Source organism: Chelonia mydas, chromosome 2 (genome assembly GCF_015237465.2).
Source record: "Chelonia mydas isolate rCheMyd1 chromosome 2, rCheMyd1.pri.v2, whole genome shotgun sequence".
Lineage (NCBI taxonomy): Eukaryota > Metazoa > Chordata > Testudines > Cheloniidae > Chelonia > Chelonia mydas.
The window spans coordinates 100601754-100626523 of NC_057850.1; the positions used below are offsets into that span (position 1 = coordinate 100601754).

A 24770-nucleotide genomic window follows, 5' to 3' on the forward strand; every position below is an offset into this window, starting at 1 on the left:
TGGAAGCCTATATATGACCTTTGAATCTGTTGGTGTTAAGCTGTCACCATAACAGATTCCATTACAAGAAAACAGAAATTTCTACGCAGCCCAAATACTGCTGTCAAAGATCGGAATATATTAAGTTTGTTGCAGCTCTTATGAAAATCTCTGTACATTCTGAATAATGCAGTGATTATAGTGGGAGTCCATTGAGTAACACTTTATTTTAAGTCTCCATCAATGGGTGCTTAACTCCTGCTAATTTGGAACAGTGGCTTGGGGAACTATAGTTGAGAGTCACAGACATATAAAATGATTCCATTGTGATTGGTTTTATTGCAGTGAATGCCAGTGAGATTTTGTTGAAAGGAGGCAATAAAGAAAATCATGCTGCACTTCGTTGCAGTCTGTAGTGGTGCTGGTTTCAGAAACTAAAACTAGAGAATCTTTTTTGGCTGGCTTCACCGGAGGTGCTATAATGGGAGAACTTAAAAAGATGTTCTGTTTTGACAGTTAGTATCAGTCCCAGGAACATTTCCCAATCTATGTTTGGGGAATATGTCTCAGACTGATAAAATGGTGTTCCAGTTTGATAGATTCTAAGTGTTCCAAAGTGTTTTGTTTACTGAAGGAAACACTAGCTCTTGGGGTGAGAGAGAGAGAGAAGCTCACTTGCGCTGGAGATTTGAAGCGTCTTCCAAGAGAATGGTGGGAAGATAAGGAAAGTTATAATGCAGGCAACGAAGTAGGAAGAATGCTGTGTTTTAATTGAAAGTGGGACCAGGAGTCAAGGAGAATGCTTTTTCTCTGGCGGAGAACATCCTCCTTTTACTGTAGATATTGCCAATCCATTGCTGCCAAGGATGATTTTTCTTCTCCCTGGCTCATGGATATTTCTGAAGAACAAATATTTTGTGTTTGTGATAATGCACCAAATGACTTGATTTTTTTCTTGGAGAATCTGCTTTCCCCTCTTTATGCAAATTACTCAGTTTAAACACTGCCTGGGTGGGGAGTCAAGAGAAGGGGCAGTGCCATTTACAAATGGAGCTAGAATCTTGGATATACTCAGAGCAGAGCTACCAAGGCCCATCTTACCAAGTAGGCTGCAGTTGTCACTGCTGTTCAGAATCAGTGACTGATACTAAATGCCTGTGTCATATGCCATTGGTCTTTCTGGAAATCCTGCCTGTTTCCCCCTTCATCTAAAAATGTCAGATCAAATGGAAGGAAAAATAAAACTACTAAATGACATGAAGAAAAATTGCAACATAAAAAATATTTATTTTAGAATGGGAACTATTCATTGGCTTTCTTACATTGGATTTTTTTTGTTATTAATGGGAGCTATCATTTAACGTGCATCAGAACTGTGTAATATGTCATAAGAGACTGCCCCACACAACTATAACATAGCGAGAGAGGAACTGCCACAGTAGATCAGATCAGTGCTCCATATAACCTGGTATCAAGGTCCCTTCAGCCCTAAATTTCTATGATTCTATCCTGCCTCTGAGAGCAGCCAGTACCAGATGCTCCAGAGGACGGCACAAAACACCGAGTGGAATAACCTGTTCCCAGGATAAGTTTGCACTTGTTTTCTGTGTTGTTGTAGCTGTGTTGAACCCTGCATATTAGAGAGACAAGGTGGATAAGTTAATATCTTCTGTTGGACCAACTTCTGTTGGTGAGAGAGACAATTTTTCAAGCTCTGTGTAAGCTTGAAAACTTGTTTCTTTCACTAACAGAAGTTGGTCCAATAAAATATATTGCCTTACCCATCTTGTCCTTCTAGACCTTGTCAGTTAATGCTCTAGCCCCTCGAAAAACATTTTATCCTATCTAATATAACTGTGGATGTTTTTATGCTTGAGATAAATCTCTAATCTTTTTTCTGACTTGACTAAGCTTTTGGATTCAATGATATTTTTTGGCAATGAGTTCCACAGGTTGACTGTACATTTCATTAAAAGTATATTCTTTCTAAACACTTTAAAATTTGTGACTTTCAATTGCACTTTTACTCTTGTATTATAAGAACCAGTAAACAGGAGAACTCAGCTGATTTTCTGTATAGAATTGATTATTTTGTATGCCAATTCTATGTCCCTTCTATTTATCAGCTTTCTGAATTAAACAGTGCCAGCAAGTTAGTCTTTCTACAAATGGAATAAGTCCATGCTGCTAATCAATTTTGATGCCTGTCTCTGAACCTCTGCTATTTCTGCTATACCTTCTTTGGGATCAGATGACCAGAAGTGAATGCACTCTATTCCAGGTGAGGTTTCTCCATTGGTTTATTTAAGAGAATCATCATATTTTTAGTATTATTTTTTCTATCTTGTTCTTTTTTCCCCTAATTTTTGTTTGCTTGTTTAACCATCACTGCCTAATTAACATAAGACATGTCATTATTTTTATTTAAATAGATTTTTATTTTAAATCAATTTCTTAGACATTCTGATCCTGATTCTGAGCCTTACTGTGGCTCTGTTATGGGGGCAGCTTCATAATGGTTCATGAGGCCAGCTTTACAGACCTCAGGGAGATTTACCTCTGTGTGTGTGTGTGTGTGTGTGTGTATGTGTGTGGAGAGAGAGAGCTTCTCCATGTGGTATACGGCAGAAAGGCTTTACATTGCCCTCCTCTTCCCCAGGGCCTCTGGCACATGGCTTTGGTGCGTGAACGGTCTAGGAAAGGAGTTGGCATGTTGGGTAAGGAATCAATACTGCTGGAGTGTTCTCCTCTATGGCTGTTCTGAAGGACAACCCATTGGGTGACCTTCAAAACCAAGAGTAGCCCATGGGGCTGTAACTTATTCTGAGGGCTAGGTCAAGAATTTGGGAGGAACAAAGATGGCTTAATGTCATTTTTGTCCCCTTCTGGGCTACATCTCTTAAGAATCAACCCCCTAGTTGTTATGAATCTATGGTCTTGCACCTGTTCCACTGCAGCCAACAGCGTTTTTGTCATTGACTTCAGTGGGAGGTGTCTGGCAGTGCTCCAGAGGACCTTGGCATGAGTGGCATAAGGCCCACTTGTTATTAGCCAAAAGATACATTTTGAGAAAGAAACATAAGATTTAAAAATTAGGAACAATGAAAAAAATCAATGTGCTGGAAAATGTATTTAGCACTGCTGAATAGGAACATTTGCCTCATTTAGCCACAGAAAAACCATTCAGCTACCAAACAAGCTTCAAGGCCAGTTCTGCAGCCCTTATTTATATGGGTAGTCCAAGTTACACCAGTGGGACTTGTGAGGAACAGCTGGAGGCCCATAAGTTTCTTTACTAGGAATTACTGATAGGAGAGGTATTCTTGAGCTATCCTTGCTGAAACAAGCCAGCAGAGATCTGTCGGGGCCACTGCCCTGGGGCATCAACTGCCAGACCTATCACTTTTTACTGTTAGGGTCCTAGTCTCCACTGTTATATGGTGTAGGATGCACACACAGAAACTCCAGCCTGCAGATGGCAGGAGTTTAGCTAACTGGTTAACTTAGTACATAGCCATAGCACTTGGCTGAAGCAAACGGTTTACCAACAATAAGGAGAAAGATGATTAATACTAATATCTTACATTTGCATAGTGCCTCACATAGCTAGTGGTCTCAAGCACTTTAAAAACTACAATCCTAATCCTCCATCACTTAAATTAATAGGGGTAGATTTGAGCACTATCTAATATTCAGGAATCAGTCCCCACCACCACTAATATGCAGCTGTCTCTAGGGTAGTACATGGCAGCTTTATAACAGTGCACATCAACACCGTGCAACAACTTATGACAGGAAATGAAGAAGAAGAATGTAGCCAAATGAAACTGCCCGGAGAAATTTAGGTGAAGAATGTAATTACTGAAACTGGAATTAGGCCCGGACACAAAGGTTAACACACCTACTGCTGCAAAAGCACTATGAGTTCTTTATTATCCTCCAGTGGTCAGACATCAGTTTTACACCTCATCTAAAATTTGTTGCTAGTCCTACCTGAAAGCAACCTTAAATGTTTATGTCAGTGTCTTTAAAACAAAAAGAGAGACATCTGATGTGCAGACCCTGCATGCTCTGTTGCCACCAGATATTGCATAGCAGTGGCAACACAAATTGTTTCCTTCTGGGGGAGATTTTATTCAGAAATCCACCCCTCAAAACCTCACTTTTGCTGAAGACCAAAAGTGCAATTTCTTTAGCAGCCACCTTTGAGAATAAGTCACGTCAAGCATGTATGTATGTAACAGAAATTAAAAAAAAAAGTTTTAGTTTTATATCCCAAAGAATTTTTACCTGAAGAAAATAATAGAAATGAGCAACAGACATAAAACTTTAGCCTGTGTAAATTAAATGGTTCTGCTGCATTAACTTCATAAAACCATAATCCTCTCCTCCATAAACTATTACATGCACTGCAACATATCTGATTTATGGGATATGGAATCGATGGGGAAAAATTAATGCTTGAAAAACATATTAGAGACATTATTGAACAGATTTTAATTGAGATTTGATTTCAATGCCCCTTATCCACATGATTAATGGATGCTACCCCTCGACTCCAGCAGGCAGAAAAGAGAGTCTTTAATATGACAATTAAGTATCTGTCTTTAGGTTTTATGTAGCTCTCTCCTCAGATCACTTCATCAGTACAGTGTGGCTTTTGTGCAGATTAAATTGAGACTCAATTTTCTCTATTTTCCAGCACTTACTTATGTTTTATGACAAGCACTAAATCAATTTTATGCTATTATTGATTTTTTCTTAAATGGACACAAACCATTTCGCCTTTTGCCCTTCTTTTCTAGTTTCCTTCCCTTTCCTTTTTTCACTCTATGCTTGATATACAGCCACCTAAAGAAATTTCAAACGTTTCCTGAGATTTCTACAGGTTGTGCCAATTCACTCACTTTTTACAACATCAGAATTGACAAACTTAACTTGGAATTCTATCAAAACTTGTATATTGTTGTAATGTGACAAGGTGTACGAGTTGGGGTTTTGCTGTTTGTTTTGTTCCTTCTCTTTTTGCTTTCTTTAAAAAACAAAACAAAACAAAAAAACCAAAACCAAACCTCTAAAGCTTATTTCCTTTCCCCTTTCAATTTTAACAAAATCTTTCTAATACCTCCTGAAATATTTGAAGGCTAGCTTAAGCTATAATTTTTGAAAGAGTCTTGAAGTCTAATTAATACAATGGTGTAGGAAAATCTATTTCATGGCTTGCAGGGGAAAAGGGCATTATCTGCAAGGTGCAATAACTCCTCTGAGATATGGCAACAGCTAGTGGTACACCATGCAATTAAGAAGCTGCTGGATCTTTAGGGCTTTATCCTGTATGACCTGTGGCAAAAATTAACAGCTGCTTTGGGCAATAAAAGTAACACAATTTGTAATCAGATAGCTTAATTTTGGGGCTAAGAATTATACACGAGGAAGGACAAAAGGGGGAATGGAGAAATATAATTCAGCCAAGAAAATAGCTTGGCCTTTGATTGTGTGGTAGTTTGGGGTCATAGAGGAGGTTAAGAGAGACTGCTCTGTAACTCTATTTGTTTAGAGTCCAAAATGACTATGCACAGTGTTTGAGCTCAGGTGGTAAAATTGATCCCTACACCAAGGAAATAAGTAAAATGACTTTATTTTGCAGGACAGTAAATAAAAGTCTTACATTCTCTTGGGCATTTACTTAATTGTTTATCCATTAACTCTCAAATTATTAAAACAAAAAATGGATGTGATATTGCTAGAAAAGACCTTTCCAAAAATGCTTTGCTTTGAATCATGAGGCCAATTTTAACTTCAGTGAACCATTTTATGGCATCTTTGCTCAGTCAATACTTGCATCAGTGGAAATTTTCCTGAATAATAACAGCAGTATTTGACCCAGAATTATTCACTTTTGAGCTGTTGTTTCTATGGTCCTGCTGTTAACACGTGGTAATTCATGCTCTGTGAGTGTTCAGTGGTGGGAAGGGGAGGGAGGTTGGTGTGGGAACCTTCTCACTGGCTTCTTGGAGGAAGCGATTCATAGAAAAAGAACCGGAACTTGGAGCAAAACATTAGTCATTTCCCCCCCGCCCCGGTGCATTATGTTTTTGTTGCTCTCTGCATCAAATGGTAGCCCTACTGAGTTACACAAGTGAGTCATTCAATAATGGGCAGTATTTTAGAATCAGGCAACAGTGCTGGAGCTCCCAAAGCCCCTACACTGTTGATCCCTCATGTAAGATACATGTTAGTATCACTGATGTCAACATTCATGATTATCAGGAGACTCATGATTTTTGCCTTGCTGTTTGACTTTCCCATGAGTTCAGGATAATAGGGATAAATATAATGAATCAGCATACATACTGTCTTTCTGGCTCATGTAACAAGAACACTCTCCTGTGAGCAAAACATTTTGTGAGCTTCATACGTGTTCTACAATGTGGATGTTAGATACCAGGAGCAAAGAGCAGATGAGCCCTGAAATCTTTAGCTTTAGTTTGAGTTCAGATTCAAACCCCTTACAGCTCAGTGGTTTCTATGATGTGCACTAATCCAGAGCCAAAACAAACCATTTTATTTCTTTTGTTAAGCAGTTGTTCTCACCTCACGCTGCAGAATCCTTATACATTTACTGTATTTTTCTTTTGTGTTTTTTACCATTTTCCTCCCTATTATTTATTACTATAGTTGCTGCTAAAATATTATACACTTGTAAAAAGTACTCATCACTATGTTGCCTTACACAAACATCATGTAAATATTGTAAATCAAGATAAATGACTGAAAAATGCTAATAGATATTCTCCTATCACATTTTGAGAACCACAGTAAAATTGGTCTAACTTGGATTTCCTGAACCTGTATATTCTGTATGTATATTCTTCTCCTACTATTTACTCTTGTCTCCATCTATCCTAATTATACATTACTTCATTATTTTGCATTTGTTTTTATATAAGATCTTGATAATTTTGTTATACTGTGGTTTTCATTGTTTTTCACTTTGACATTTTCCTCATCCTTGATTCTTCATTTTCTGCCTCACGTTTTGTAATTCTGTGATATTTGGCTCTCCCTGGGAAAGTGTTGCAGGACCCAGGAAGAGAGAGACACTGTGGATTGTGAATCACAATACCTTTTCCCCAACACCATTCACTCAGTCATACACCTTCATTCTGGTGACTTTACAGCAACCTTAGCTGAGATGGAGCTGAGACAGTCAACATTGTATGGCATAACAGCTGAAATCAAAGGTCAGCCAAGTCTAATTTCTACAACATTCAAGTTGTGGGCTATCTGGGGGCTATTCAATTTCAAGGTTTAAAATGCTTGTATAGTGGAGCAGTCCAGTTAAACAAATACCTTTTAAAGTAATAAATCTACTACAAACTTCCTGTACACTAAAGGGCAAATTACCAGAATGGGTTAACCTGTTGAAAGAATAAACCCATTTACAGAATAAATGCTCTGCATCTGAAATGGAACTACAGATAGATAAATCTCTTCTGTGCACACCTATTAAAAAAATCATCTTTTCCTACATCCAGGTTCATGGCATCACAGTTTTGGTTTGATTAGATTTTTCATTTTTGTACCCATAGATAATGTGTTTTGTTTCAAGGAATAAGTGTTTAAAGGCCCCTTAAAAGGGGGATGTATAGTGCATTGAAGCCAAACAGCTCAAAGCAGTCTTTCTGGCCATAGTATTATCATCCATAGCCTGACAACAAACAAGAGACCTTTGTGTCTCATCCATGCAGAGGAGTTTGCAGGCTTTTCTAAAATGAATTGCAGGCATAATCTAAAATCTTACAGACTAAAATCAATAAATGGCTTTAGCTTTACTGCCTCCTCCCCCCACCTCTCTCTTTAGTCTGGCTAGTAGCATTGTTAAAGATTAGCCAAGAGGAGAGTTGTGCTCCTCTTTATAGTTGAAGGATGGATGAGAAATATGACACAGGCTGGCTACTTGCTGGAAAGAAGGGGTAATGTGAGACAAGTCAGACCATTATAAAATCATTTAAATTTTATTTTTGTTTATTTTATTGCACTTTAGATCATTTATTTCAGATAAAAACCTCAATGGCTACCCACTGGCAGTAGTGGGGTTTGTAGGACAAGCCTTCTAGGCTGTGCTGCCAGTGGCTGTTGCATAGCAACAGTAGAAACAATAGCAGGAGGGGCTGAAGGGGTGTATGGAGTGCCCTGAGGGAGCTCAAGTACCCCAGGCACTTAGGCAGGGCACGACATGACAAGTGGCTGTTGATCCCTTTCCCTCTAGAAACAATCTATTACTCCTTTGATTAAATCTCCTTTGTACTATGAAGTCCCCAAAGAGGAAAGAGTGACCAAACAAGAGGAAAAGTATTTAATAAGGTCAAGAAAGTTCCAAACTGAAAACAGCTCTCTTTGCCATGTAGTCAGTAAAAGAATAGACCCCCCCCATTTCATTCCCCCCCCCCCGCATATTATTCTGCAATGGTTACGGTAAAACACCTTAACTCAGCTCTGCGAAAGAATGAGGGAGAGGAAGAGACCACCTTCAGAGTACAGCTGGAATTGGAAGCTGTCTGCCTCAGCCGTTAGAAATATGTGGAGAAATTACCTATCATTCCCTGTAGAGACATCCAGCAACCATCCCAACCCAGCTTTTCAGTTCGGTGATAATATGCTCCTATCAGTTTTAATAGCCCCATGCTGGATTCAGGAGGTATTATGGATTGTACAGCAAGCATATTGTCATTAAATTAAATTTTCAGAACATTCCCCAGCTCATCACAAATACCACAGAGAGTAATCATAATCGGTTCTCAACACATGTGTAATTGCCTTCAGCTGGCGTTTTTTACAGTTGACATTGTTCAGCAGTGATAAGGTGATTGGTGATTTGAATACACAGCTTGTTTCATAGCTGCCGTAATTGAAATATGGTATGTGTGAATGGAAGATTACATTAAGACCTAGGATAATCACCTGACATGAGAGTAATTGAGTCTACAATCTGCCACTGAGTCTCTCAGGGAGGGCTGAAATGAAAAGAAGCCATTAGTAGATTATACCACTGCTGGCTCTGCTTTGTGCTGGAGTGCCAGGCTGGCATTCCAGAACTGCGGGCTATGTGTGGATACTGTCTAGGGCACCATAAATGAAAGGAAAGAAAGGGGGAAACAAAATAGTTGAAAAGAAAAGTTGAACTTTTTTTCCTCAGGGGAGAACAAGCCAGGTTCTAGAACAAATACTTCTCACTGCCTTAAAAATATTTCTCTCTTATTTTCCCATTGATAGAGATACAACATCTCATTTTTTTTCATTTTATTTTATTTTATTTTTTTTGCATGGGGTAATGGAAAAGCTTTAAATGAATTACTCCTGGTGTTTTTTTGACATAAATTATCAAATTCTAAATTAATTACCAATTTATGGAGAATTTTCTAGGGGTGAAATCAATAGCCATTAAATAGGCTTCTGTATAATTATTCTAAAAAGCTATAGACTTTAATACATAGTGCTGATTCTTCATACAGAATTTTCAGTCCAAGCTACAGAATTGAAAAGAGAATTATATCCCTGCCATAGAATTCTACTAGTTGTTTTAAAGATTCAGCAGAAAGATTATTAGTGCTTATTAAACTGGAATTTTCCATAAGGTGGGTGCAAGTATTTTGAGTATTGCAAAGAAGGAATTGCAATAAGGACTATTATAATTGGGGGTAACCAAGAAGAGCATCCCATCCTGCCCTTTTAAAATAAATAAAATGGAGTGCTAGTAAATCTGAAACAAACATTTCTTCCAGGTGTCCAGATTTAATGGTCAAAAGCATAATTGCTTTTTAAGGAGAATATTTTATTTGTCAAGGGCTGAGGTGCATTACCTTGTGATGGAAATACCCCATCTGTTAATATGTTTTTTTTTTCCTACACCACACTAAATATTGCTGTGGATAATTTCATGAAGGAATGTAATATCAGGGTTTCCTCAAATCTACTGTACATACCAATAATAAGTCCTGTACAAGAGAAGGATTGCAAGACCAATTGAGATAAACAAGTCAGAATTACTGTTAAGAGGCTGGTGCCCAGAGTGTTTAATGGCTTGAAAAGGTGACAGAGCATTTATGCAGCTACCCCTTCAAAAATTATCATTGAGCCAATGATAATCCAGTTATAATAATGAGTACTGAGTCGATTAAGCTTAGCATGCAGAGAACATGCTTTTTAATGTTAAATAACTCAGTCTCTTCATGTAAAAAGGGAAACGGAGACAGGTACTCATTAAAAAGCCTAAAAATAGATGAAACTAGCATATTTGGTTTTTTACAAAAACAAAATATCCAGGTAAAAGCCTATATTCAAAACTCTAGCCTGTTGTGAAATAGCACAGCTAAATTATAAGGCTTGATCCTGCAAGGTGCTGAATGTCCTCAATTCCCACATAACTTCAGGGTGCTCAGCAATTCTCAGGATCAGGTGTCAAAATGTAGTACTACTTTGAAAAGAGTCTGAAAATGACTTTGGAAGACAGAGCTAGGTTCTCTTACACATCACTTATAAACAGTTTAAACATACATGTATAAACATACATCAGTTGCAGAGACAAATTATGCCCTCTTACACAGGAGGGATATAATAGGGATATTTTCTAAAATTTTCCCACCAATACTATCAACATAGCCCTTTTTAACACTGTGTCAATGAAATATGCTCAGAGGAAGTCTAACTAACACAGTGTTAAAGACACCAGGGGCTGTACAGATCTTGTTTAAACTAGGACTTCCATTGTTGCTTACACTAGTGCAGCAAAGGGAAGTTTTTAGACAATTTAGGCTTTTGTTATACCTATGAAATAATACCACTGCAGAGGTGTAACAGGGGTCTGAGTTCAACTTGCTGAATGTTCATTAGCAGTGAGTATGCATGAAAAAGAAAAAAAAAACAGCTTGGCTCTCAGATCACAGGCTGAATCTCCAGGGCTGGCAATTTAAAAAAAAATGAAGTTGTTTACCGTAAACTGAGCTAACTTGATCTGAACACCACTGATCCATAACAAACATGGAACTCCATAACGTATTTTTACAATCCCTTTTCAAGCATGCTTCAAGGATCTTATTCGCATTTCACATATGCCAGATGCATTACCATTGACTAGAGCTGGCCAGGTATTTTTTGATTAAATAGGTTTTTTTGGTCCAGAAATCCTGATTTGTAGAAACTGAAACCCCAGAATAACCAATAGCATAGTTGTTATGGATGTGGGAGACCCAGGACCAAGTCCCTGCTCTGAACTAGGCACTGCAGGGACTTGAGCCTGAGTTTCCTACATAGCAGGTGAGTTCCCCTGCTCCTGGGCTATTGACTATTCTGGGCATGGTCTCTGTTTTTTTCATGAACATGTTCAAAAGGTCTTGGGTTTGCTCTGATGTAGATCAGAAAGAAATCTCAAAACTTCCAAATGTATTGCAAAATGGAATTCTTGTTTTCCAGACATTGACTTATTGACATAACTCCCAGTTCAAACCAAGATGCTGGATTCACTTGAATTTGAGCAGAAGATTGGCAAGTGGGAAAATTCTTTATGTGACACAGTTTAAGGGAAGTGACATAGTTTAAGGGGGAGAATTCTTCTCTTTACCAAAAGTTTATAGAGGGTCTCAGTTGCTTTTTATTCCACACCTGACTCTTTAGGTGGCTGGCAACTAATTTGCTCCCCTCTCCCATTTCTTCAGAAGAGCATTTCATATGTCCCAAATATTAGGTGACTTCTCAGGGGAAGAGGCCCGTTTGCCTCTCTCCCATTCTCCATCAGTACACTTTACAAATGCTGCACCAGATCAGGCTTCTGCTGACGCTTTAATGACTTGACAGAGCTCCAAGGTTAAGATACCACACAGGGCATCTTTATTCTCAAGTACTGCTGGGATTTAAGTTATCAAAAGGTCAGCAATAGGGGTGGAGCATTTGCAGATCCTGCATCTGAGAAAAAAAGGATCCAGATTATTGGCCTTTGAAAAAAACAAGAGGGAGTTAAGACAATGGGCCTACACCTTAATACAGCTTCAGATCATAGCTGTGCACGATGGCTAGGGTGACCATACATTCAGTTTTGGCTGGGACAGTGCCTTTTTTAAGCCCTGTCCTGGCCATCCAACTTTTTTTTTCAACAGGAGGCATTTGTTTCATTTGCTCTTGCCGTCTTGATCAGTTGGCAAGAGTAAATGGGACAAATGCTCACTTTTGTCAAAAAGGGGAGGTGCAGAGGAATGGGCGGAGGGCGAGTGGAGGGAGGCAGGGCTGGGGGGGCATTCCAGTAGGAGGGGGGTTGACAGGGCTCCAGCAATGGGTAGGGTTGCCCACTTTCTAATAGCACAAAACTGCACACCCCTGCCTTGCCCCCTGCCCTGCCCCTTCTCTGAGGCCCCGCCCCTGCTCATTCCATCCCTTCTCCCTCCATCACTCACTCTCCTGCACCCTCACTTAATTTCACCGGAGCAGGGGGTTGGGGTGTGGAAGGGGGGGTGAGGGCTCTGGCTGGGTGTGCAAGTTCTGGGGTGAGGCCAGGGAAGACGGGGTTTGGGGTGAGGGGAGAGGGCTCCAGGCTGGGGCAGGGGGTGACGACTCCATCTGGGAGTGTGGGCTCTGGGGTGGGGCTGGGGATGAGGGGGTTGGGGTGCAGGAGAGGGCTCCAGGCTCAGGCAGGGGGTTGATACGGGGGTGAGGGGCTTCAGCTGGGGGTGTGGGCTCTGCGGTGGGGCAGGGGCTCAGGGCTGGGACTGCGGGTTGGGGTGTCAGGAGGTTGCAGGGTGCAAGCTCTGGGATGGAGTTTAGGTGCGGGAGGAGACTCCAGACTGAGACAGGGGGGTTGGGGTGCGGGGTCCTAGTGGTGCTTACCATGGCTACCAGGTGCATGGGTGGCCAGGGAGGCTCCACGCGCTACCTTGCATCTGCCGGCATGGCCCCCACAGCTCCCATTGGTCATGGTTCCTGGCCAAGGGGAGCTGCAGAGTCGGCCCTCGGGGTGGGGCAGCGCGCGGCGCCTCCCTGGCTGTCCAGACATCTAGGGGCCGCAGGAACCTGGCAGCCTCTTCCAGGAGCCACATGGCACTAGGGCAGGGAGCCCCAGGCTCCCGCTGCACCGCCAGTCAGCAGTGCCAATTGAAGCCCCCAGGGTCCCTTTTCGACCAGGTGTTCCAGTAGAAAATTGGATGCCTGGCAACCCTAGTCATGGGCAACAGTCTCCTGAGGGGCCCCCGCAGAGTTCCAATGATGGGCAACAGTACTGAGCTGGGGAGGGGGCCTTGGGCAAGTGGCTGGGGGTGTCCCATTTTCTCTTTGTTAAATATGGTCACCCTAACAGTGACTGAATCTCCTGCCTGGGAGATAGAGAGATAAGTATTGTGGCATTCAAACATAGCCCCCATTTGGGTTGGTACAGACCCACACTAACTCAGTGAACTCTCCTGGTGCCACTGTATCCCATGAGAGACACAATGTTATTCATGCTCTCCAAGGAAATACAGAGTGAGCTCCCCTTCTCCCCTAGCAAATGCTGCTCTCATTGACTCCTCCCCACTACCCCTTTTGGATAGCCAATGTTGCTATAGCTCCAGGAAAGCACCAGTCAGTAGCAGGTTATATACTTTCAGTTGTTCTTCTACGAAGTCTGAGAGAGGGCTCCTTGAACTTCTTTCCTTCATGTACCTGTGCAGGAGCCAACCCTGAGCAGGCTCTCAGTTTGGGTTATAAAAATGGGAGAAGGTTTAGGAGTTGGAAGGTGGCTAGTATTTTGCCCAAACCAATTTTCTCATTTTTAATAAGAATGTATAAATGAGAAGGGGACTAGCTTTGTATGTTAGGAACTTCACGCATCATGAATGTGTCGCAGTCTCCATATCTCTGTATGAAAGGTATGGGTATAATGTATTAAACAAAGGCATGTTCCATCTATACAACTGTCACAAACAACTTGTTTGACTGTTTCAACAGTGTCAGCAATAGTGAAATCCTTCATTTTGTGGCTGAACCAAATGGTGTATGGATGTAATATAACCTGTGAGTTCACGATTGAAAATAGAACCCCCTGTAGTATACGCTCCATCAGAGAAGCAAAAGGTGCACCTTCCCTCTAGCTTAGTCAACCTGGAAGTCTCCCTTATATACATTGCAAAATTTAAGACAAGGCCTTTGCAACTTTACAATTTCAGCAGACAGGCACATCTTTGGTTTGTTTTACTATAAATTGCTGAAACAATGGAACTTAAAACCAATACAGTATTACTGTATGACACTGTCAATATCATTTATAGCACAATTTTACACAAAGGCAGAAGTATCATAAAAAAAAGAAGTGAGTCCTATCAAGTGCCCTAAAATTCTTCATGTCGTAAATAAGTCAGATTTCTGAGAGGAAAGCAATAAAGTTCCAACAGATTCAATTTTTCCTACTAAATAATCACCCTGGCCTTTTCCAGTAACTTCACAAGAACAGTTCCTGAAGAAGCAGACAAACTCAGTAAGGGGTGAATAAAGCACACCTACTTCTCAAGCTCTAAAAAATAATATAGAGGAGCAACCATGTTACTCAAACAAAAATGTTTGAGCGGTAACATGAAATATGAAGAAGTAGGTACTGAAGGAAGATAGATGCTGATGAAAATCAACAAGCAGAGTAGTCACAATATAATAGTCAACATATTCACTACAATAAAAGAAGCCCTAAATTGTTCAAGAAAACGTCACCAGAATTACTGGTGGAAAGAAACCAAAGTGTACAAGAGGTGGAGATTTTAAAGTAATCCCATTCTCCATGGGATAAAGTATACAAGACAAACAGGAAATGACAAATAGCTTGTTTAACTCATTCAAATAGGTTTGGTCATGATTGACATATGAAGGCTACTAAACAATTCATTGGAATAACACCAGGGATAAATCTGGCCACAGAAGAGAGATTATTAATCTATATGATCTGGAGTTCAATCCACATATTTAATCTTGGACATTTTCTTTATATCTCACCATTTTTTTCTGAATTAATAACTTCTACTATTGGGAGTATTGTCCTATCTGACCACATTCCAGTCATGCTAGTTGTTTCACTAGATTAGGATTTACCTAGCTCCTCCAGTTGATGAGTTAACACATTGCAGCATAAAAATGAAAAACACAGAAAAGAAGTACACTACACTTTGGACTTAAATCAACAAGCCTTAGATAGGAACACAAGAATGGCCATACAGAGTCAGGCCAATGGTTCATCTAGCCCAGTATCCTGTCTTCAGACAGTGGCCAGTGCCAGATGCTTAAAAGGGAATGATCAGAATAGGGATTTTGAGTAATCTATCCCTTGTCATCCTGTCCTAGCCTCTGGCTATCAGAGATTTATTGACACCTAGAGCATGGGGTTACATCCCTGACCATCTTGGCTAATAGCCATTGATGAACCTATCCTCCATTAATTTATCTAATTCCTTTTTGAACCCAGTTATAATTTTGGCCTTCATAATGTCCCCTGGTAACAAGTTCCACAGGTTGACTGTGCATTGTATGAAAAAAATACTTCCTTCGGTTTGTTAATTTAATTGAGTGACCCCTGGTTCTGGTATTATGCGAAGGGGTAAATAACATTTCCCTATTCACTTTCTCCACACCATTCATGATTTTATTAACATCTAACATGCCTCTCCCCCCCAATTGTCTCTTTTTCTAAAATGTCTTTTGTATCTCTCCTCATATGGAAGCTGTTCCATACACCTAATAATTTTTGTTGCTCTTTTCTGTACTGTTTCCAATTTTAATGTATCTTTTTTGAGATGGGTTGACCAGAACGGCACACAGTATTCGAGATGTAGCCATAGCATGGATTTGTATAGTGGCATTATGATATTTTCTTTCTGTTATCTATCCCTTTCCTAATGGTTCCTAACATTCTGTTAGGTTTTTTGACTGGCGCTGCACATTGAACAGATGTTTCAGAGAACTATCTATGATGACTCTAAGATCTCTTTTTTGAGAGGTAACAGCTAATTTAGACCCCACCACTGAGTGTGTACAGTTGGGATTATGTTTTCCAATGTATTGCATTTATCAACATTGAATTTCATCTGCCATTTTGTTGCCCAGCGACCCAGTTTTGTGAGATCTCTTTGTAACACTTCCCAGTCTGCTTTGGACTTATATATCTTGAATAATTTGGTATCATCTGCAAACTTTGCCATATCACTGCTTGCCCCATTTTCCAGATCATTTATGAATATGTTGAACAGTGTTGGTCCCAGTACAGATCCTTGAGGTACTCTGCTATTTACCTTTTTCCACTGTGAAAACTGACCATTTATTCCTACCCTTTGTTTCCTATCTCTTAACCAGGTACTGATCCATGAAAGGACCTTCCCTCTTATCCCATGATGGCTTACTTTGCTTCATATCCTTTGGTGAGGGACCTTGTCAAAAGCTTTCTGAAAGTCCATTAGTGAGGCAAAGATTCCTTTTCCAAAAGCCGTGTTGACTTTTCCCCAACATATTATGCTTATCTATGTTTCTCATAATTCTGTTCTTTACTGTAGTTTCAACCAATTTGCCTGGTACTGAAGTTAGGCTTACCAGCCTGTAATTGCCAGGATCGCTTCTGGAGCCTATTAAAAAAATCGGTGTGACATTAGCTATGTACCAGTCATCTGGTACAGAGGCTGAATTTAAGTGTTATGTTACATAGCACAGTAAGTAGATCTGCAATTTCATATTTGAATTCCTGATGATTTATTTGTAATGTATCAGTTTGTTCCCAGACTTCCTCTACTGATACCTTAATCTGGAACAGATCCTCAGATCTGTCATCTAAAAAGAATGGCTCACGCGTGGGAATCTCTCACATCCTCTGCAGAGAAGACCAATGCAAAGAATTCATTTAGCTTCTCTGCAACAGTCTTGTCTTCCTTGATTGCTCCTGTAGCACCTTGATCATCCAGTGGCCCCACTAACTGTCTGGCAGGCTTCCTACTTCTGATGGTCCTTTAAAAAATTGCTGTTAATTATTATATTTTTTGCTACTTGCTCTTCAAATTCCTTTTTGGTCTGCCTAATTATACTTTTTGCACTAGACTTGTCAAGGTTAATGTTCCTTTCTATTTTCCTCAGTAGGATTTGACTTCTAATTTTTAAAGATGTCTTTTTGTCTCTAACTACCTATTTTACTCTGTTTAGCCATAGTGGCATTTTACTGGTCCTCTTACTGTTTTTGTTTATTTGAGGTATACACATATAGTTTGAGCCTCTACTATGGTGTTTTTAAATCTTTAAACATTTCCATACAGCTTGTAGGTATTTCATTCTTTTAACTGTTCCTTCTAATTTCCATTCAACTAACATCCTCATTTTTATGTCATTTCCTTTTTGAATTTTCCCCTTTTTGAAGTTGAATGCTAAGGTGGTGGGTTTCTTTGGTATCCCTTCCCCCACACCACAAGCCTATTAAATTTTATACATTATGGTTGCTATTACCAAGCTGTTCAACTATATTCATGTCTTGGACAAGATCCTGTGTGCTGCTTAGGACTAAATCACGAATTGCCTCTCCCCTTGTCTACTGGCTACAGCTCAGGACTCTCAAATTAGATAAGCTGAATGGAGGTTCATCATCTCCAGCCGTGTTCTGAACTCCTTCCTACCTCCCCTGAGTTTCTGAAGGCTCTTCAATCTGCTGGTATGGCAGTCTCCTTCTAGGATATGGTCCCTGAGTGGCCCTTCAGCAACTTGCTGGCAGGAGTTCCCTCCTCCAGGCCTGCTTACTCTTCTGGTAGCCACCCTGCCCTCTACTTCCCAGTCCTTTTATCCTCTCTGCTGTGTTGAGGCTGCCAATCAGCAATGGCTAGCAGTGCCTGTGTCAACCCCTTGGTTGCTGGGCCACCATGACACCCCTTTAATAAATCTTCCCCTAAGGGATGTCTTTGTGTGAACCATGTGCGCCTCACCTATCAGATTTTCTCCAGCCCTTAGTTTAAAAACTCCTCTATGACCTTTTTAATTTTACATGCCAGCAATCTGGTTCAATTTTGGTTTAGATGGAGCCCATCCTGCTTGTATAGGCTCCTTCTTTCCTAAAAGGTTCCCCAGTACATAATAAACCTAAATTCCTCCTCTGAGCACCATTGTCTCATCCATTCATTGACACCCTGCAGTTATGCCTGTCTAACTGTCTCTAGGCATGAAACTGGAAGCATTTGAGAGAAGCTACAATGGAGGTCCTGAACTTTAATCTCTTATCTATCAGCCTAAATTTGGCTTCCAGGACCTCTGCGCTACCTTTCCCAATGTTATCGGTACTTACTACTTATATGTACCATGACCAACAACTCCTCTCCAGGACTTTATGTAAGCCTGTCTAGATGTATTGAGAGCTCTTCGACCTTCATACCCAGCAGGCAATTCACAATGTGTTTCTCCTGATTATCACAAATCCAGCTATCTATATTTCTAATAATGAATCCCCATTACTACTACCTGACTCTTCGTAATAACAGGGGTCCCCTCCCTTGGAGAGGTATCGTTCAGTATAAGAGGATACCATGGCATCATCTGGAAGGAACATCTTAACTGGGATCATTTCCCGCTATTCCAGCTTGATGTTCTCTTTCCTCGAGACTTTCATCCTCCTCAACAGTACAGAGGCTGTCAGCCTAGGGGTTGTTCCAGAAAGTTTAATCTCTATACCTTTGTCTCCCTTAGCTCCTCCAGTTCAAGAGTCTGTACCTGGTCTCTGAGGGCCATGAACTGCTTTTATCAAATGCATGCATATGCCACTTGCCCATAAGGCAGGTAATCATACATGCTGCATTCAGTGCAATAAACTGGATAGACCCCACTCTGCTGCTGAACTTCTCCCTACGTTAATTTTACACTTACAGGGTTTTTTGTTTGTTCTCTCTCTCTCTCTCTGTCTGTCTCTCTCTCTCTCTCTCTCTGTGTTGTTTTTTTTTTTGCGGGGGGGGGGGGGAAGCAGGTGGTGGTTATTGGCCTAAATCTAGAAAATTTCATTAGACATATCTGGCTCCCTGTGATGGTGTGTTTGCCCCACATTGGCCCATAAGGGGTTAGTATAGCCCTCGGGAGGTTGCACAGGAGGGCTGCATCCAATTAGAGAGGGGCTGCAAGAAGCAGCCAGTCAGGGCTGGGCAGGCCCATAGAAGAAGTGCTGCAGAAAAAGAGCAGTTTCAGTTGCTTCCTGGAGCTCAAGGAGGGAGAAGTGGTTGCCTTGCAGGAGGACGAATGCTAGCACCTTGGACAGAGCAGTGCTGGGCAGGATCAGGGGAGGTGTGAGTGAGCTCCTGGCTGACTGCTAAGAGTGACAAGCTGACGCCCGGAGATAAGGGCTGAGAAGGTGTGGGGAATTGGTCCAGGAAAGTAGACTGAGAGGTTGGAGGCGATGTAGCACATGGCTGCCATCTACGGGGTCCCTGGGCTGGGACCTGGAGTAGTGGGCAGGGGCGGGCCCGGGTTCCCCCTCCCCCACCATTGGACTGCTGTACCTTCCCCCAAAAGGGGGGAGCACAGAGTGCAACACAGACAGAGGGCTATGTCATAAAGAGGACGCCACAATCCTTGGAGCAACATGGGTCCAAGAACAGAAGTGACAGCCGGCCAAACACCACCGAGAAGCAGCATACTGACCTATGGAGATGATCTGCAAGATGACCAACAGGGGGTGTTAGTGTGGTGAGTCGCACCCCGTCACACTCTCACATTACCTCTCTAAACTCCCATTTGCTGCTCTTATTGGCTAGCTCCTCTGATTGCTTAGGAGCTGATTTTTTAAACCCCACCCCTGTTGTCTTTCAGTTAGCCCTCTCCCTTGTCAAGGAATCCTAAATGAACTAGGGATCAAACGGATGACAGGCTAGAGCCTCCTTAGGAAGCTTTCAGCCTTGCCTAACAGGCTGCTAGGCTCAGCACACAGCCCCCCAAACAAACCACACTATACATGTCAATCAAGCAGACACACGGCAAGCAAGCGCACAACAACAAAAAACTAACAGACAACAAGCTCATCCCCAGGGTCACATAGTCACTTCTCCTTCACCTGGAGAACTCTCACTCAAAACTCCCCTGTTTGCTGCTCCGTTCACTACCTCCTAATGCACCTTTCTTCAAATGCACCGAGGCCATATTATGGAGAAATATTGAAGACCAAATTTTCAAAGCAGCCTCCACACAGCCCTGGAATTTGTAGGTGCAGTTTTGTGAACTCAAGTTTTAGGGTACACACACAATTAAATTTTTGATAGTAAATGTCATTTTCTCATGCCAAATGAATGGTTGTCTATCCATTTGGGGTGTACAAACTCCCCACGTGTATGCACAAATATTGATTGTTGTGTGTCCTGAACCTTAAATATGTAAAATTATGAGTGAACATTCAATGCATGATTCTGAAAAGTGTAACTTTTAGAACATGCATAAGGGGGGAAGGGGATAATAGTTTTTATTTCACAGGTGAAAAAAAAGGACAAACCAAAACGTTTCATCACCTGAACAAAAAATAAAAATATCTAAAGATAAGTCACAAAAAGGAAACTCCAAATTAATTGAGCAGGTGTCAATTCAAAAGAAGCTCAAACTGATCTTTACCAGCTGAAACAAAAAAATATTCAAATCAGGAGAGAAAGTAGCATACAGATTGAAGAAGGCATGCTTCCATTTTAATAGTTTGTTTCCTTCCAGATAGGGACAAAGTTATTTGTTTGCCACTGCTCTCCAACTGTACAGTACTATGAACATTCACAATGTTACATAAATAACAAATAGTTTAATAAGAATATCATGATTCATTTGTATTACAACAGGCACTTCAACTAGAATTTGAACAACCAATTCTAACAGACTTTTCTCCAATGAGGCAATCTCAGATCCCATGACCAAGGTTGGGTCCGAAGAATGATGTGTTCTGCTAGAAGACTAATACCCACTATTTGAAAAACTAGAACTTAGTAATGAATATTAACCAATGGAATAAATGCTCATTAGAGTTTAAAGATTTGAAAATTTCTCTTACGTCCATCTCAATAAGTTATCTATACTGCATATGAGTAAACATTGAAAGCATTTATTGAAGTATACATGGAATAAAACCAATAAAAATCATGATATCTTTGTCGAGTTTTTGGTTTAAGGCTTTGAATATAAGTACCAGCAAATTCCAAACCCCACAATTTCATTAAGGTGTGTCTACACTTTGCCCTTCCTTCTGTGTGGTTTAGTGCACATATACGTATAGTCCCTCTAACACAGGTATAAATTGTTGTGGAGACAGTGAGGCACAGCTTAGGCAAGTAAAGACACATTTGAAGGGTGTGGGTATGTATCTGAGTACATAGCCTATATGGCTCTCTATTCACCAAAGTCATGCCTCCCCATCTACCCTACTGTTTTCAGCAATGCAGTGTTAGTTGCCTCCCTGCTGCTGTAAATTTTCCCCACTGTAGGAAAAATCCTTGAAAGCGGGAAGGCATGGGGGAGGCAGCTGGGAAAGACTCTGCCAGCTCCCTGTTGCTGGAGCCTTTCCCCACATCAGGCAAAGACTCTGACAGTAGAGGAAGGCTTTGGTAGGTGGGAGGCAGTGGGGAAAGGCACAGAGGCCTTTCCGCTCTGCCAGAGCCTTTCACTGACACAAGTAGCTGCACACCACAATGTGGACAGGGTGTGCTTTTCACTGCAGTGTGTAGCTACATGTACACTACACGTTGCCACCAGGGGTATGTAGAATAGATGTAGCCAAATACTCTGGTTAAGGAAAACAGTTCATGTGCCCAGATATCACTCATTTCCACATGTAATCAGCATTGCTTTCTATTACCTTGTATGCCAGGTATTGTCAAATAGTATGTTATGTTGTTTTGAGTTATCTTGTTTAAAATGTTTATATAACTCATAATTTAGTTTATATTTATTACATACAAACAATATAATTAAAGCAGTTTCTGAATGGGACACAATTCCTTTAATCATGTGCCCTGTGACTTTTTTCAACTCCAAGTGGTGACTATGATATGTGAAGCTTGACTTCCAAACCTAAGATCCTCCAACCCTGGGAAGAAATTAACAAAGGAATAGTTGTAAGAAAGAGAACAATATTCCCACCTATACTGTGCAAGTTACAATGTACTGTAGACAAGATAATGACATTCCACTCATCCAATGTCAATTTCAGTAAATTATTCGTACTTAAAGTACTTCTAAAAACCAGCACTCAGACTGGTTCCTCTGAACTTGAGAAGTTCTGACAGGTTCACGTTTTCAGCTGAACCCCTACGACTTGCAGTTCTGATCAGTTCAAACACTTAACAGTTTGCCCACCTTAGAAACAGATGTCATTACTCTGCCAGCATATTAGCTTTAATCCTTACCATTAAACAAGGTGTACTTATTCTTACTCAATGTTAGCTATAATGCCTATCCTTAAATAAGAAGAGCCTTACAATTCCAAAATGCCCCAAAGTTACTCTCTGGAGACAAGGCTGTTGATGACTTATCCTAGATCAATCATCATTGAAGGTCGCCTGTCCTATTTGGCAATATTTGCTCAGTAACTAATAAAGATCAGCCTGCAGTTATTTATATTAGGTTATCATCTCTCCAGGGTGAAGCTTAATCCATTTTGCAATGTTTTTCCCAACAAGACAACATGAGTTTCTCTGTCTGAAAATGAATTAAGTGTGTGGTTTCTAAATATGGGATCTGACATTGTTCTTGTTACAAAAAGCAATTTATTCCCCAAAAGGTTTACACTTCAAAGGTTATATAAAAAGGTTCAAATATCAGTACTATCCATTTTTCAATTACTGGGCTTCCTAACACCACTAGCTTTTGTACAGATAAGCAGTGGTATCAGTTTTCTTATTCAACATCTCATAGGTTTCCAATTCTCGTCCCAGAGAAAGCAAATTTATTGTAATGCATTTAGCTGCTTTTGAAGCAGTAGTATACAGATTGTTTCCTACAAGACTACAGGACTTATCAAATAGTATCTTAAAGGGATATTTATGAAGTGTTAGATACCAATGATTATCATTATTGATATAGTTTAGAAAGTCTGACTATGGACAGACAACCATCAATTTAAAATATGGCAAAGTTAAAAAGGAAAACAAGTTTCATCTTCTTATGAAAATGTAAGTTCCTTGTGAAAGAAAAACTCAGCCCGTCCTCCATACAAAAAGCAACAACCTGTTTTGTAGCTCTATCAAAGACAAAAATGAGCAATAGTACCCTAATAATGTCTTTAGCATAAAATGCTATGGCTTGTATGCAAAATTCAAATAATAAATAACAACCCTCTTCTTCTACCCTGAGGATATTATTACGATACTAATGATAGTACTGAATTGCCCCTTGATTTAAACATTCTCTCTAATCAATATGTAACATCAGCAAAGTATAATACATAGTAGAATGTGCTGAAATCTTTATTCTTTACAAATCAAATAAAATGAAATCCCTTTCATTGTCATTAGTGTGAGTAGCAGATGAGTAACATTGCAGATCATTGCCATACTTCCATAGAAATCATCATTTCAGCTGGGAAGTCTTCCAGAGTTGTAGCTCAGACTAAGTGAGTCAGAGCAACAGGTCCAGTGTGTATTATTGTCAGAAATTTCTTTTAAAAATCATGCTTTAGTAAGTCCAAATGGAACATTTTAAACAGTTGGGATATATGTTTTTAACTCAGTATATTGAATGATGGAGTCCTGAAGTCCTTAGCCAGCAAAAACACTCATCTGAGTCTTTTTAAGAAATTTACCATTTGGATATAATAGTTTTCACAGACCACACACTCAGGATTCTGATGAGAATTGTAGTAAGAAATCAGACGCACTGAACTGGATTACTTCCAGTTAATTTTTTTTCTTCATTTTTTGCCAAACTCTGCACTTCCAGATTCCAAATGGGTCAATAGGAGTGATAAAACAGTGCAAGAAAGCCTGACCAGCCCAGTTTTGAAACCCCAGCGGGAGGCTTAGCTATGGAGAAAAGTAAAACATTCCCACCAAAACTGAAGTTAATCAGCAAGCTGCCTGTAAAATAAAACATATTTTTAAAAGTTGGGGTCACCACAGTTAAAAACTTCTAACCTTCCTTTTTTAATCAGAACCTGGCTTGAGAACAGAAAGTTGAAAACAATTAAATTTGTTGGATTAGTGGACGTCTTCCTACGCTTGCTGTCCCTCCCCAAACTTCCCATTAGCTCCTTTACCCCCATTCTGCAAACCTCATGCTTGCTTCCTGCAGGCCACAATAGGTCCACAAGTGGAATGGGAAGTACGAGGGCTGGGGAAAGTATATAGATCGCAAACAATGGAGAAGAGAGATTTGTGGGGCAGCAGAAAAGGAGCCAGTATAAAGGGCGAGAGTGGAGCAGGGGAGAGTGGAGTGGCAGTAGAGGAGAGGGTAGTAAAAAAGGCTGGATAAGGAGCAGTGCAACAGGAAGCATTCCACCTGTCCTGAAGACCATAACAGGGCTGGTTATGTCCGCTCTTTGAACCTTAGGAGAATCATCAGGCCCCTCCTCATGCTACCAACAGCCTGAGAGTATGCTGATAGAGGGCCTCTTACATCTCTTTCAAGCTTTAGTTACCGCTGTGGGAGCCTACGCAGCCACTGCCAAGATCCCTGTTAAGCGCAGTATATCATGACAAGTCTAAATAACATCACAGTCCCAATGATGAGCCTCAGTAGACTTGGCAAGTGGCTGATGATCCTACTTTGGCTGGTCAAGGACAAACCAGCTCCCAAAGCATGTGCAGGAAAGGGGAATG

General features: G+C 40.6%; 1 long non-coding RNA gene across 1 annotated transcript; it reads left to right on the top strand.

Moving 5' to 3' along the window:
* Positions 1 to 2111: 2111 nt before the first annotated feature.
* On the top strand, positions 2112 to 12152 carry LOC122464267. Its single transcript, XR_006288213.1, has 3 exons — positions 2112 to 2260; positions 7055 to 7223; positions 11452 to 12152. It is a non-coding gene; the product is annotated as an uncharacterized LOC122464267 (long non-coding RNA).
* Positions 12153 to 24770: the final 12618 nt, after the last annotated feature.